Source organism: Lutra lutra, chromosome 1 (assembly GCF_902655055.1).
Source record: "Lutra lutra chromosome 1, mLutLut1.2, whole genome shotgun sequence".
Taxonomy (NCBI): Eukaryota; Metazoa; Chordata; class Mammalia; order Carnivora; family Mustelidae; genus Lutra; species Lutra lutra.
Genome location: NC_062278.1, coordinates 136,635,174 through 136,647,647, shown reverse-complemented (window position 1 = coordinate 136,647,647; position 12,474 = coordinate 136,635,174). Strand labels below are relative to the sequence as shown.

Sequence of the window (12,474 nt, the reverse complement as noted above, 5' to 3'; positions counted from 1 at the left end):
AGGTAGGAAGCAAAAAAGTTTGCTTCTCAAATTTGCTCTTAAAGATTTTAATGTGGGGTGCCTGGGTGGCTCAGTCAGTTAAGCGTCTGCTTTCGGCTCAGGTCATGATCCCAGAATCCTGGGATCCAGCACTGCATGGGGCTCCCTGCTCAGCAGGGAGTCTGCTTCTCCCTCTCCCTTTGTCTGCCACTCCCTTTGCTTGTGTTCTCTCAATGTCTGTCAAATAAATAAAATCTTTAAAAATTAAAAAAAGACATTTTAATGCCAATATTTCTTACCTAGAAATTCACTTTATTAGTAGCTAATAAAAAAAGCTCTTCTACTCAGCCTACTCTGTGTTGAGATCAGAAGATCCAGGGATGAAGAAATTGTTATATTTCTGTTTCTATGTATGCAGAGTAAGGGGAAGCAGATGAATCGTCATCCAGGTCATAATTAATAAGATCTGCTGTTCTCTGTAAACATGAGAGCAAGATTTACTATCATGTAATCAAGTGGTGGTTTTATGTGGAAGGGATATAAATGCAATCCAGATAAATCAGTACTCTAATTTTTAAAATTAGTTTGACAATCTTTTTGCCTAGTTTGATTGATTTAAGTTTCTGTTGCTTTCATTTCTTTCCTTTTCTTCCCCCTTTAGTTAATGACAAAAATTTGTAAAATTGCAAGTAAAGAAGGAAGCAGGCATAAGAGTAATTAGGTAATAAATATTTAAGTGTAAAATGCAAGAAGCTTACAGTATCCACAGACTTTGAAAAATTAGCTATAGTTCTCATTTCTAGGAAGGGGGCTCATAGGAGTAGAGTGAGTATATTAAGTTCTTTTTAGTCCTTGTGAATGTTTATATTACAGTCTCCCATTGGTTTCATTGTGTGTCCCTAGCTCTGAATTCAGTCTAGCAGGTTGTTCTTAGGTCCGATGAGTCAGAATAGTATGGTATGAGTAGAACAATCAATTTAGCAATAGTGGAAAATTAGGTAATTCTTTAAATAGCATTTTGAGGTTAGCATGGGTAAACCACTACCTAGTTGCTACATATACTACAATAAGCAGTTCTCATTTGGTCCTGATTTGATTTTCATTATACCTAGTCTCTAAATTCTGTCTTGAATTTTAAAATGATTTGTCTGTTGATTCTTTGGCCTATGCTATAGAATATCAGAAGAGTAACTGGAATTGATTATTTAATGCTTGATCTTTAAAAAGTAATAGATTTTTTAAAAGAAACATTGTTTTATCAAAAGAGGCCAAGTGTAAGAAGTTAATTGCTTTTTTTTCTAGCATCCTGAGTTTTCTTAGATTAAGTGAAGTTTTAAAGAAAGTTCTCAAAGGCCTTCACAGCCCACTTCTGTGCATTTGTTCAATCACTTTCCAGTGTGACTACATAGAATTTCTCTACTAAAATCTATGACCCGGGGCAGCTGAGTGGCTCAGTTGGTTAAGTCTCTGCCTTCAGCTGAGGTCATGATCCCAGGGTCCTAGGATCAAGCCCTGAATCAGGCCCTGCTCAGCGGAGAGTCTACTTCTCCCTCTCCCTCTGCCTGCCTCTTCTTCTGCTTGTGTTCTCTCTCAAATAAATAAATAAAATCTTAAAAAAATAAAATAAAATCTAAGACCCATCCAGAATAGCCAACACAACATTGAAGGAGAACAAAGGTAGAAGACTGATGCTACCTGACCTCAGAATAAGAAGCCTGGAAATAGACCATAGAAATATAGTTAAGTGATCTTGACTAGAAGCAAAGGCAATTCAATGGAAAAAGGATAGTCTTTTTCAACAAGTAGTGCTAGAAAGCTGGTATCCACATGCAAAGCAAACATAACCCCAAACAAAACAAAATGTAGACATAGATTTCACACCTTTCATGAACATTAGATCATAATCCTAAATGCAAAATGCAGAACTATAAAATTCTTAGATGATATAGGAAAAAATCTTGGTGACTTTGGTTTGGCAATGATGCTTTAGTTTCAAAAACAAAAGCATGATCCATGAAAGAAAAAAACAGTCAGTTGGACTTCGTTAACATTAAAACCATTTTTTTTTCTTTGAAAGACACTGTTAAGAGAATGAAAGATAAACCACAGACTAGGAGAAAAAATCTTTGCAAAACAGAGCTAATAAAGGACTGACATCTAAAATATACAAAGAACTTTTATAATTCAATAAGAAAACAACCCAGTTAAAAAATGGACAAAATATCTGATCAGAAACCCCACCAAAGAAGATATGCAGACGGCAAATAAGGGTAGGAGAAGATGTGAAACATCAGAGGTCATCAGGGAATTACAAATTAAAATGAGACACCTACACACCTATTAGAATGGTTAAGATCCAGCACACTGACATCACCAAATGCTAGTGAAGATGGGGAGCAACAGGAACTCTTCCTTCACTGCTGGTGGGAATGTAGAATGGTGCAGTCACTTTGGAAGATACTTTGGCTTTTTTTTTTTTTTTTTTTTTTAATGAAACTAAACACATTCTTACCGTATGATTCGGCAATTACACTCCTTAGTATTTGCCCATATGAACTGAAAACTTATGTCCACAGATAAACCTGCACAGTATTCATAGCATTTTTATTCATAACTGCTAAAACTTGGAAGCTACCACGATGCCTATCAGTAGTCAAATGGATAAATTGTGGTATGTGTATGGAGTATAATTATTATTCAGTGATAAAAAATAAATGACCTATTAAGCCATAGAAAGACCAGGAGGAATCATAGATGCATATTGCTACATGAATGAAGTCAATCTGAAAAGCCTATATACATAATTCCAATAACACAGTATTCTGTAAAACCAAAACTCTGGAGACATTAAAAAGACCAGTAGTGGTCATTAGGGGTGGGGTGAGGTAGGGAGGGATGGATGGAAGGATCTGTTGGTGGAGCACATAGGATCTTAGGGCAGTGACACTACAGTGATACTGTAATGGTGGGTGCAAGTCATTATATATTCATTAAAATCTATTGAGTGCACAACACAGAGTAAACCCTAATGTAAATTATGGACTTTAGTTAATAATTATCAGTATTGATGATGCATCAGTGTAACAAATGTACTGCACTAATGCAAGATGTGAATACTAGAGGACACTACATATGTGAGGGTGAGGGCTATATGAAAGCTCTATTACTTTCTGTTCCTTTTTTTTTTTTAAACCTAAAATAGCTCTAAAAATAAAGTTTATTAAATAAAAAAAATTTAGCTTTCCTTGTTCATTGCTTTTTCTTTTTCAAGTGTACCATAACTTTTTCTTCATTCATCATGCCAGTTTAATATAGAACACATCCTTAGTTTATTTGAAATATACAGAATACTCGAGACTAGGGATTCTTGAAAGATAAGTTATTTAGGGAAAAAAGTGTGATATACTATCTGCTTATAACAACTCCTCATTCAAACCTTAGTTTGTAATAGTCTTGTCTCACTCCTGAAATAGGCCAAATCCTTTTATAATCTAATCCTTTGGGTAGGTAGTCTTTTATCATCAGTATTACCTACTAATCTAATCCTTTAACAGTGTGTGTGTATATATATAGGCATGTATTTATTTATTTTAGAGAGAGTGTGTGGCACACATGTGAGTGGGGTTAAGGACAGAGGGTAAGAATCTTCAAGCAGACTCCCAGCTGAACGTGGTGCCTGATGGGAGTTCTCACTACCCATGAGATGGTGATCTGAGCTGAACCAAGAGTTGGATGCTTAACCACCTGAGCCACCTAGGTGCCCCTGTTTAACAGTTTTTAAGAGCATTTTCTCTTCAATTTTGAGCAAAGCTGTTTGTTGTATGACTCAGTTCTTGATTCTAGGTTGGAAATAGCCTCGTAATCTTTGGAACATTAACTCAGCCATACTTTAAGGAGTTTTCTTGGATTTTGACAGGCAGTTACTTATAATTAATAGGGTAAAAGGGAAATCGTTGTTTCACTGTCATGTGCCAATCTAAAGTAAATTTCTATACTAGATTATTTTTTAGAGCTGAGGTTGGCAATTTTTTTTTTTTTAAAGGGGTCAGATAGTAAATATTTTAGTTTTGTAGTTTCAGGCATTTTAGCCTGAAAGCATTCATAGACAATTTGTAAACAAATGTCTGTGGATGTGTTTCAATAAAATATTATTTAGCAAACAGGAGGTCAGTCACTTTGGCCCATGGGTTCTAGTTTATTGACCCCTGTTTTGGGATAACCATTACTCTCTTGTTAAAATAAGTATATAAAATGGAAGTGTGACAGTAATAGAATATTCCTTTCTTCAAGATTTTCTTTAAATAGAATATCTTAATAACTGGTTTGAGAGCATTAGGACTATTGAACCAAAAGTGTTTCTTTACATGTATTTAGAGGCTTCTTGTCAAAAAGATATTTGCAGTTATGTTAGTTAACAAAATACACTGATTTTTGCACACTGATCTTTTATCCTGCAACTTTGCTGCATTCATTTATAAGCTCTGTGTGTGTGTGTGTGTGTGTGTGTGTTCTTTAGTATTTTCTCTGTATAAGATCATGTCACCATTTAATAGAAATCATTTTACTTCTTTTTTGATTTGGATGCCTTTCCTTTTTCTTGCCTAATTACTCTGGCTAGAATTTTTAGTATGATATTGAATAGAAGTGGTGTTTTGTTTGGATTTGGGGAGAAATCTTTCAGGCTTTCATCATTGATTAATGTTAATTGTGAATTTTTCATAAAAGCCTTTTTTTCATGTTGAAGAAGTTTCCTTTGATTCCTAGTTTGATGAGTGTTTTTATCTGGAAAGGACATTGGAATTTGTCAGATGCTTTTTATGCATTAATTGAGATGATCATGTCATTTTTTCCTTCATGTTACTAATGTTATGTACTACATTGACTGATGTTTCTAAACTGAACCAGTTTTGTGTTCCAGGGATAAATTCCACTTGGTTATGATATAGAATACTCCTAAAATGCTGTTGAATTTGATTTGTTTGTATTTTGTTTAGGATTTTTTTAAGGTTGGGGTAGGGAGAGGAGAGAGAATCTTAAGCAACTTCCATGCCTAGCATGTTAGCCTGATGCAAGGCTCCATCTCACAACCCTGAGATCATGACCTGAGCTGAAATCAAGAGTCAGCTGCTTAACCAGCTGAGCCACCCAGGTGCCCTTGTTGATGATTTTTATATTTCTATTCATTATATTTATATATTAGGGATACTGGTCTGTAGTTTTCTTAAAATATCTTTTTCTTATTCGGTATCAGGTTAATGCTGGCCATATAGGTAAATGCGCTCTCCTTTTCTAGTTTTGAAAGAGTTTGAGAAGGATTAGTGTTAATTATTATTAATATTTGGTAGCACTACCAATGATGCCATCTGGTCCTGGTCATTGGGGGAGTGTTTTGATTACTGATCCAATCTCTGTGCTTCTTTACAAGTCTATTCAGATTTCCTCTTTCTTGAGTCAGTTTTTGTGTGTTTAGGAATCTGTTCACCTCCTAACACCTACAACACCTACAAACGTGTAGGTATACATTTGTTCATAGTATCTTTATAATCTTCTTTTTTCTATAAGGTCTGTAGTAGAGTCTCCACTTTCATTTCTCATTTTTTAGTATTTTTCTGTATCAGTCTAACTAAAAATTTGTCAAATTTTTTTATCTGTTCAAAGAACCAACTTTTGGGTTCACTGATTCTCTTTATTGTTTTTCTACTCTCTATTTTATCTCTCCTCCATTCTTCTTTTTTCTTTCTGACCCTGAGACTAAATACTTAATTGATTTAAATTCAGGTTTCCTGATTCTTCTTCTGCCTGCTGAAATATGCTGTTAATCCCCTCCAGTGAATTTTAAATTTGCCTGCTCTACTTTTCAGCTCCAGAATTACTATTTTGTTTCTGTTTCTAATGTCGATCTTTTTATTAATATTCTCTGTTGCGACGTTGTTCTCCTGGTGTCCTTTACTTCTGTGCAGTTTTCCTTTAGCTGTTTGAACGTATTTATTACAATTGATTTGAAATCTTTGTCTAGCACGTGTAATGCTTGGGCTTCCTCAGGGACATTTTCTGATAATTTTTTCCCTTATGAATGGGCCATACTTTATTGTTTATTTATACGCTTCTTAATTTTCTGTTGAAAACTGGATTATTTTGAATCTCATAGTGTGGCAACCTCCTCCTTGGGGTTTATTATTTCTGTAGTTGCAGGTTGTTGTTTTAATGACTTTTACAAACTATTTCTGTAAAGTCTGTATTCTTTGTGTGTATAATTATGAAGTCTGTGTTATATTAGCTTAGAGCTCAACTAATTTTTGACAAATTATCCTTGAATACCTGGAGCCAAAATAAGACTGTATATTGGCTCTTGTCAAGGTAGGCATCCTTCATTGCTTAGCCAGGCTGTTCACAACTTTGCCTTTACTTGGAGAATAAAGCTCAGCCAGAGATGACAGTTTTGAGTCTCTTCAGTCTTTTTTCCGAGTATGCATATGGCCCTCTTGATTCCCTCAGGTACATGGGAGATTTTGAACGTCCATATTACCCCATATGTCTCCTTTCCCAGCCCTTTCCTACCTAGGCTATTGGTTTCTCTGTTGCTTGTCCTAACTTATTTCTTGATAGGTCTGCTGGGGCCAATACTTTTGACGTTCACTGCTTTTAGCAAATGCCACCAGAGAATGTGCCCCAGCTCTGGGAACACTTGAAATTGGAAGAAACAAAGGCGAGTACTTGCCCTGTTCCTTTAGGGAGCTGCCAGACAGGTAAAACACTCAACAACTTTTCCTTTAGAACAAAGTGTGTATAGCTCACTCTGGCATTAGCACCCTGTACCACGTTACTACAAAGCAGCAGCTTCTGTCTTCATTAATCTTTCCTGTTTGTTGTTAAGTTTTTGACTAAATTTTAGAGTTCTGCAAAAGTGATTCTTGGTAGTTTTTGTCAGCTTATTAGTTGTTTTTGTGGAGGAATGGAGCCCTGGAGTTCCTGCTCAGCCATTTTCCAGCATCACTCTTACTGATATACTCTGAAGAGGCTTTTACAATAATTTTTAAAATCTTATCTTTTAAAAGTAATTGAATGTAGAAAGACAGCAGAAAAACTGCCAGTTATGTTTTCAGACACATATAGAAGAATCAAAAACTTTACTTAAACAAGCCCTGTTTCTTATTTTAGCACCAGAACCAACTTAGTAAATCCTAAATTCAATTTGCTTTATTTTTCTTAACTATTGGAAGATGGTAGGGATAGTAGCATTGTACTTTAAATTTTCTCAGTGTTAAAGTTATATACTCTAATATAATTTCCAATTTTTATGTCAATTATATTTCTATTAAGTAACTTAGTGTTGTCCAGGCTCTCTGTACACATGTAAAGAACTGGATATATTATTTGCTTTGATTTTAGGAAGAGTCAAGTTGGGTTAATGTTGGTACCTCATTCTTCTCCCTTCTCTGTATGCGTATAGGGACCCATCTTGTACTGTGAAATCACTCTAGGAAAGACTGGTTTGGACTGTGGCTGGTTATATGCCTGATTCTACCTGTTATTCTAGTTATAAAGGGCTCCCCAAGGTACTTGGAGTAAGAACAATTATTACCCAACCAGGAATGAGAGACTTTCTCTCAGCTATTGAGTTTCTGATAAATTTGTTCTTGAAGTTGTAGTTCCACTCACAATATCATAAACTTTAACTTTCGTTATCCTTTGATCAGGTCTTATGATTAAGTTTCTCCAAATTATGACATTAGGGGTGTGACAGGTTTCATACTGAGAAAGAATATTGTGTACCATATTGTGTTGAAAAGCCCTTCTGTTCATGTCCTTAAGGATAAAATATGAAATCTCTGTAGCCTCACTTCCTCTCAAGGAAGTGGTCTTAACTTTGGCCAGCTTTTTATCACTGAACTTGCTTTCCATCCTGTAATTTTCTTATGTGCAGCTACTCTTCAGATATGATGCTTCATCTTTAGAGTCCTGTGTACAGACTCTCTCTTTTCCTTAAATCTTGATGGATTAATGACAAAAGATCAGCACTAGGGTAAAAATCTTGTTCTTTTTCTATGTGAAAGCACCTTTGTAAGTACGTAAAGTATGAACGAATCACAAATTAACCTTCGGAATGAAAAGACAACTCCAGTGGGGATCTTTGATACTTCCTCAGTTATTTCCAGTATCTTCGTCTAATACCATTTTCTTCAGTCAGTTGTCTGATTAATTTTGAGAAGAGCTTTTGAAGACACAGTTATGAATGTTTTCTTAAAATCATCATATCTGGGTAGTTGTATTTAATAATTAATTTTATTTTAAAAAGTATATTTTATGGGCCAAAATGACCTATAGACAGTATTTAATTTTTAGTTATTTTGGAGGTTAAATTATTTTTTGCAGCTGTCAGGCTTAATACTTTAATAGCCCTTTATGTACATATAATTAATTGCATGTTAAAATTAACATCACAAGTAACTTAGTAACAAGTTAAAAATAAATTTTTTATCTTGTTAATCAAACTTCACACAAAAGTGCAGTAATTAAATATTTGACACATTTTTATACCTTCTACTTTTAATGATTTCAGAATGTGATTAATTTGATACATGTGAACACTGTTAACTATACAATTCATACATGAGTTTTGAAATTAATTGTATACATATCAGGGAGGCTGTATTTAAAAACTTAGGGTAATAGTAATCTACTTACAAACATCAGATTTGAACAGAAATTCTAGTTGTGGATGGACTGGTTAAATATAAAATTTTGAGTATTTGTTCAAGCCAATATGATTTTTTTTTTTTAAAGATTTTATTTATTCATTTGACAGACAGAGATCACAAGCAGGCAGAGAGGCAGACAGATAGAGAAAGAGGTGGAAGCAGGCTCACCGCAGAGCACAGAGCCCGATGCGGGGCTCGATCCCAGGACACTGGGACCATGACCTGAGCCGAAGGCAGAGGCTCCAACCCACTGAGCCACCCAGGCGCCCCAGCCAATATGATTTTGAGCCATATTATTTCCAAGGCAAATACAAGTAGGTTTCATTTAAACCTTCTATATAATCAGATGCATGGAAGCAGTTAGGCCAGGAAAATTTTACAGGGGAGGGATGAGAACCCTTAAGAATGGTTTTTATTTGCAATTTATAGAATTTATTTATACCAACTTGCCATTGGAGTTTATCTGGTTTTATAGATGGCTCTCATGTTAAACCTTTTTCCCAAGACTGAGAGGTGCTGTTCTTAATGAACATTTAGGCAAGGGACTGATTTCAGATACCTGGCTTGAGTGATGGGAAAACCAAGAAGTGTTTACATGCTTCATAAGTTCTTGCCATTAAAACACACCCTCAGACACACATACACACAGACCCAGACACACAGATTAGGGTTATATTTATGCACAATCTGGCCTTTTAACAAAGAAAAATAAGCCTATGTTTGGGCTGCCACTGCTACAAACAAAACAGCTGAGACTTTAATGAACACCATACTGAGGGCATGTAGGACATAAGGCAAATTAAGCAGGTTACAAACTGCACATCTTCTGTTTAGATATAAGAGATCTCCCCAACCCTGACAATTAGTTGTACTGACAAGGCAAGCAGATAGACAGAAACAGAAGGAGATCATTTGTATCAATTTGAGAAATAGAACTAGTAATGAAACAGAATAGTCTTACTTTAAAATTGTTCTTTCACTTTATTTTCCCCCCAAAATAAATACACATGGTTAAACAAAAGCTTCTTGTATTTTGTTTGCAAATAAAGACCACCATAATTTTTTTTTTTTTTTTAAGAAGAGATTTTCTGGACACTCAAACTAATTTTAATCTTGGTAACCTGACAGCTTTGTTTAAACATTGAATATGAGTTTCCTTTCATGAAAATCTTTTCAAAGTATAGCAGTTCAGCTGTGAAAACCTGAATACATTAATGATGACAAAGAAGCTCCAGAATGAGCCAACATTTGTTTTGTTCTTTAAAACATTTCTTGATGAATTGCATGCACGAAAGTGTTGCAGGGTTGTTTAAATTTTTCCCTATTTCTTTGCTAATAAATGTCTTTGTGTTTACCTTTTTAGCTACAATGCCCGTTATTAATCATTTTAAATTATTTTTTAAACAAAAATGACTTTAAGAAATTTTTTTTTAAAAATGGCTTAAAGGTATCTATTAAAGGAACATTTAAACATTGCTTTTAATGTATATGATTAAACATCAAAATGCATTACTCATGTTTAGGTTTTGATCATTGTTTTCAAGAGTAAACCTCTTCCAAATACAAGGAGTTTATTTAAGGATCATTTACTTTGTGTCTTAAGTGATAAAGATGAATCACTCAATCTATAAATAGCAATATTGAAATAATTTAATCTAGTACTTTAAAAAAATATATTTTGTTTATTTACTTTAGATAGTGAGGAGAGGGGCTGAGTGGGGAAGGAGAGAGAAAGAGAGAGAATCCCAGGTGGACTCCACGCTGAGTGTCACAACGCCGAGATCATGACCTGAGCTGAAACCAAGAGTTGGATGCTTACCCAGCTGAGCCACTCAGGCGCCCCTTAATGTAATACTTTTTTAAGGATTGCAGTATACTTATACAGCATTATCCTTCTGAGGGAGAGTGGCATTGTTAATTTTTCTGAAATGTTTCTTAGTGAGAAATTTTTATTTTTTTAATTCATGTATGTATGTACATATATATATGTATTTTTATTTTTTGATTCATGTATTTATGTCCATATGTATGTATTTTTATTTTTTTAATTTGCATATCTTCCTTCAAAAAGGTTTGAGGCATAATTTGAGACATATTCTATAAAGATTAGCTTTTCCTTTCTTTTTTTAAAATTCAAACATTTTTTTCTATTTTCTGTACAAAATAGTTTTGAGTAAAAATGTATCACAAAACTTGCAGTTTAAGAATTATTTTCTAGAAAGTTTCTTGAACTACACTTCGATATATTTTACAGATTGAATATGTTTTCAAATGGTATATATCTGTGCTTAATAATTAAATGAACTGTGTTGGTTAATTATATGTTTGGTGTGTGCCAGGCAATAATATTTCTTGTTATTCATAAATAGCTTCTCAGTTTTTGCTGCACAATAAGCTATCTCTTAACTTAGTTTTATAAAACAGTAAGCATTTTTTTTTATTGTTGCTAATGAGAAAGCTGGGTAATTCTTTTGTTTTGGGCTGAGCTTGATTATGTGTCTAGGGGATAGGTGGTCTAAGATTGTCTTACTTGTGTGTCTGGCAGTTAGCTGACTGTTGAGTGAAGTGATGGAGTGACTCAGTCATAGGTTTCAGCCTTCAGCAAGCTAGCTATTGCTTGTTTACATGATGGTGTCAGCATTCCAGGAAGATAAACAGAAGCTCAGGGTTCCACATGAAGTAGGCTTGGTACTGGCCCTTTGTCACAGCTACCATTTTTTGTTAGCCAAAGCAAGTAACAAAGCCAGCCAGAATGAAGTGATTGCAAAATTGTTTCTGTATGCTGTAGTGGACAATCCAATAATAATTTTAAGGAAAAATTTCTATTCACAGCAGCATTAAAAAGAACTAAGTACTTAGGAATACATTTGACAAAAGAAACGGAGGTATTATTCTGAAAACTACAAAACATTACCCTAAGGAAGATACAAATAAAGGTAGAGAATTTCATGTTCATGGATTGGAAAATTCATGATGCCACTTACTTCTTGACAGAAGTAGTTGGAAAACCATGTCACAAAAGGCATGTATTTAGATAGGGGAATAATCAGGGATGTTAATGCTATCAGTTTGTTACATAAACAATTAGGATAAAAATGTATTTTATGTTAACAAAAATCAGTCAAAAGAAATAAACTGAGAGTTTGTCTCCCTCTCTGATTTCTTCCCATTCACTTTTCTCTCCCTTCCCCTATGATCCTCTGCACTATTTCTTAAATATAATAAACATCTATGCTAAGAAAAAGTAAAGAACTCAAACAGCCTAACATTACACCTCACAGACCTAGAACAAAAACACTAGTGAAACCATTTGATAATGCCAAAAAGCATGAAAGAACCAACTGAATATCTAAGACAATTGACTGAAAAATAATAGAAGTAAGAAAGTTCAAAAATGTGTAACCAGTGGAAAACACTTAAGCAAAAACAGTATTTTACTATATTTCTGGAATTATCAGATAGAAAAGATATTACATACAGCATGAATTATGTTAAAATCTTATCTTATTTTTAGCTGTAGACTTTTTAAAAATTTAAATTCAGTTAGTTAACATATAATGTGTTAGTAGTTTCTGAGGTAGAGGTCAGTTATTCATCAGTCTTTATATAATACCTAGTGCTCATTATATCATGTGCCTTCCTTAATGCTCATCACCCAGTTAACCAAACCACCCCCCACCTCCCTTCCCACAACCCTCAGTTTGTTTCCCCAGATCAAGAGTCTCTGGTTTGTCTCCCTCTCTGATTTCTTCCCATTTTGTTTTCCCCATCCGTCCCCTATGATCCTCTGCACTAT

General features: G+C 34.4%; 1 protein-coding gene and 1 pseudogene across 7 annotated transcripts in view; both read left to right on the top strand.

The window, feature by feature from the left end:
- TBC1D5 (TBC1 domain family member 5) overlaps positions 1-12,474 on the top strand; it is a 560,004-nt gene that overhangs the window by 226,554 nt on the left and 320,976 nt on the right. The gene's annotated exons all lie outside the window — the stretch shown is intronic.
- The window catches only part of LOC125087712 (protein-L-histidine N-pros-methyltransferase-like), a 54,136-nt pseudogene continuing 48,108 nt past the window's right edge, over positions 6,447-12,474 (top strand).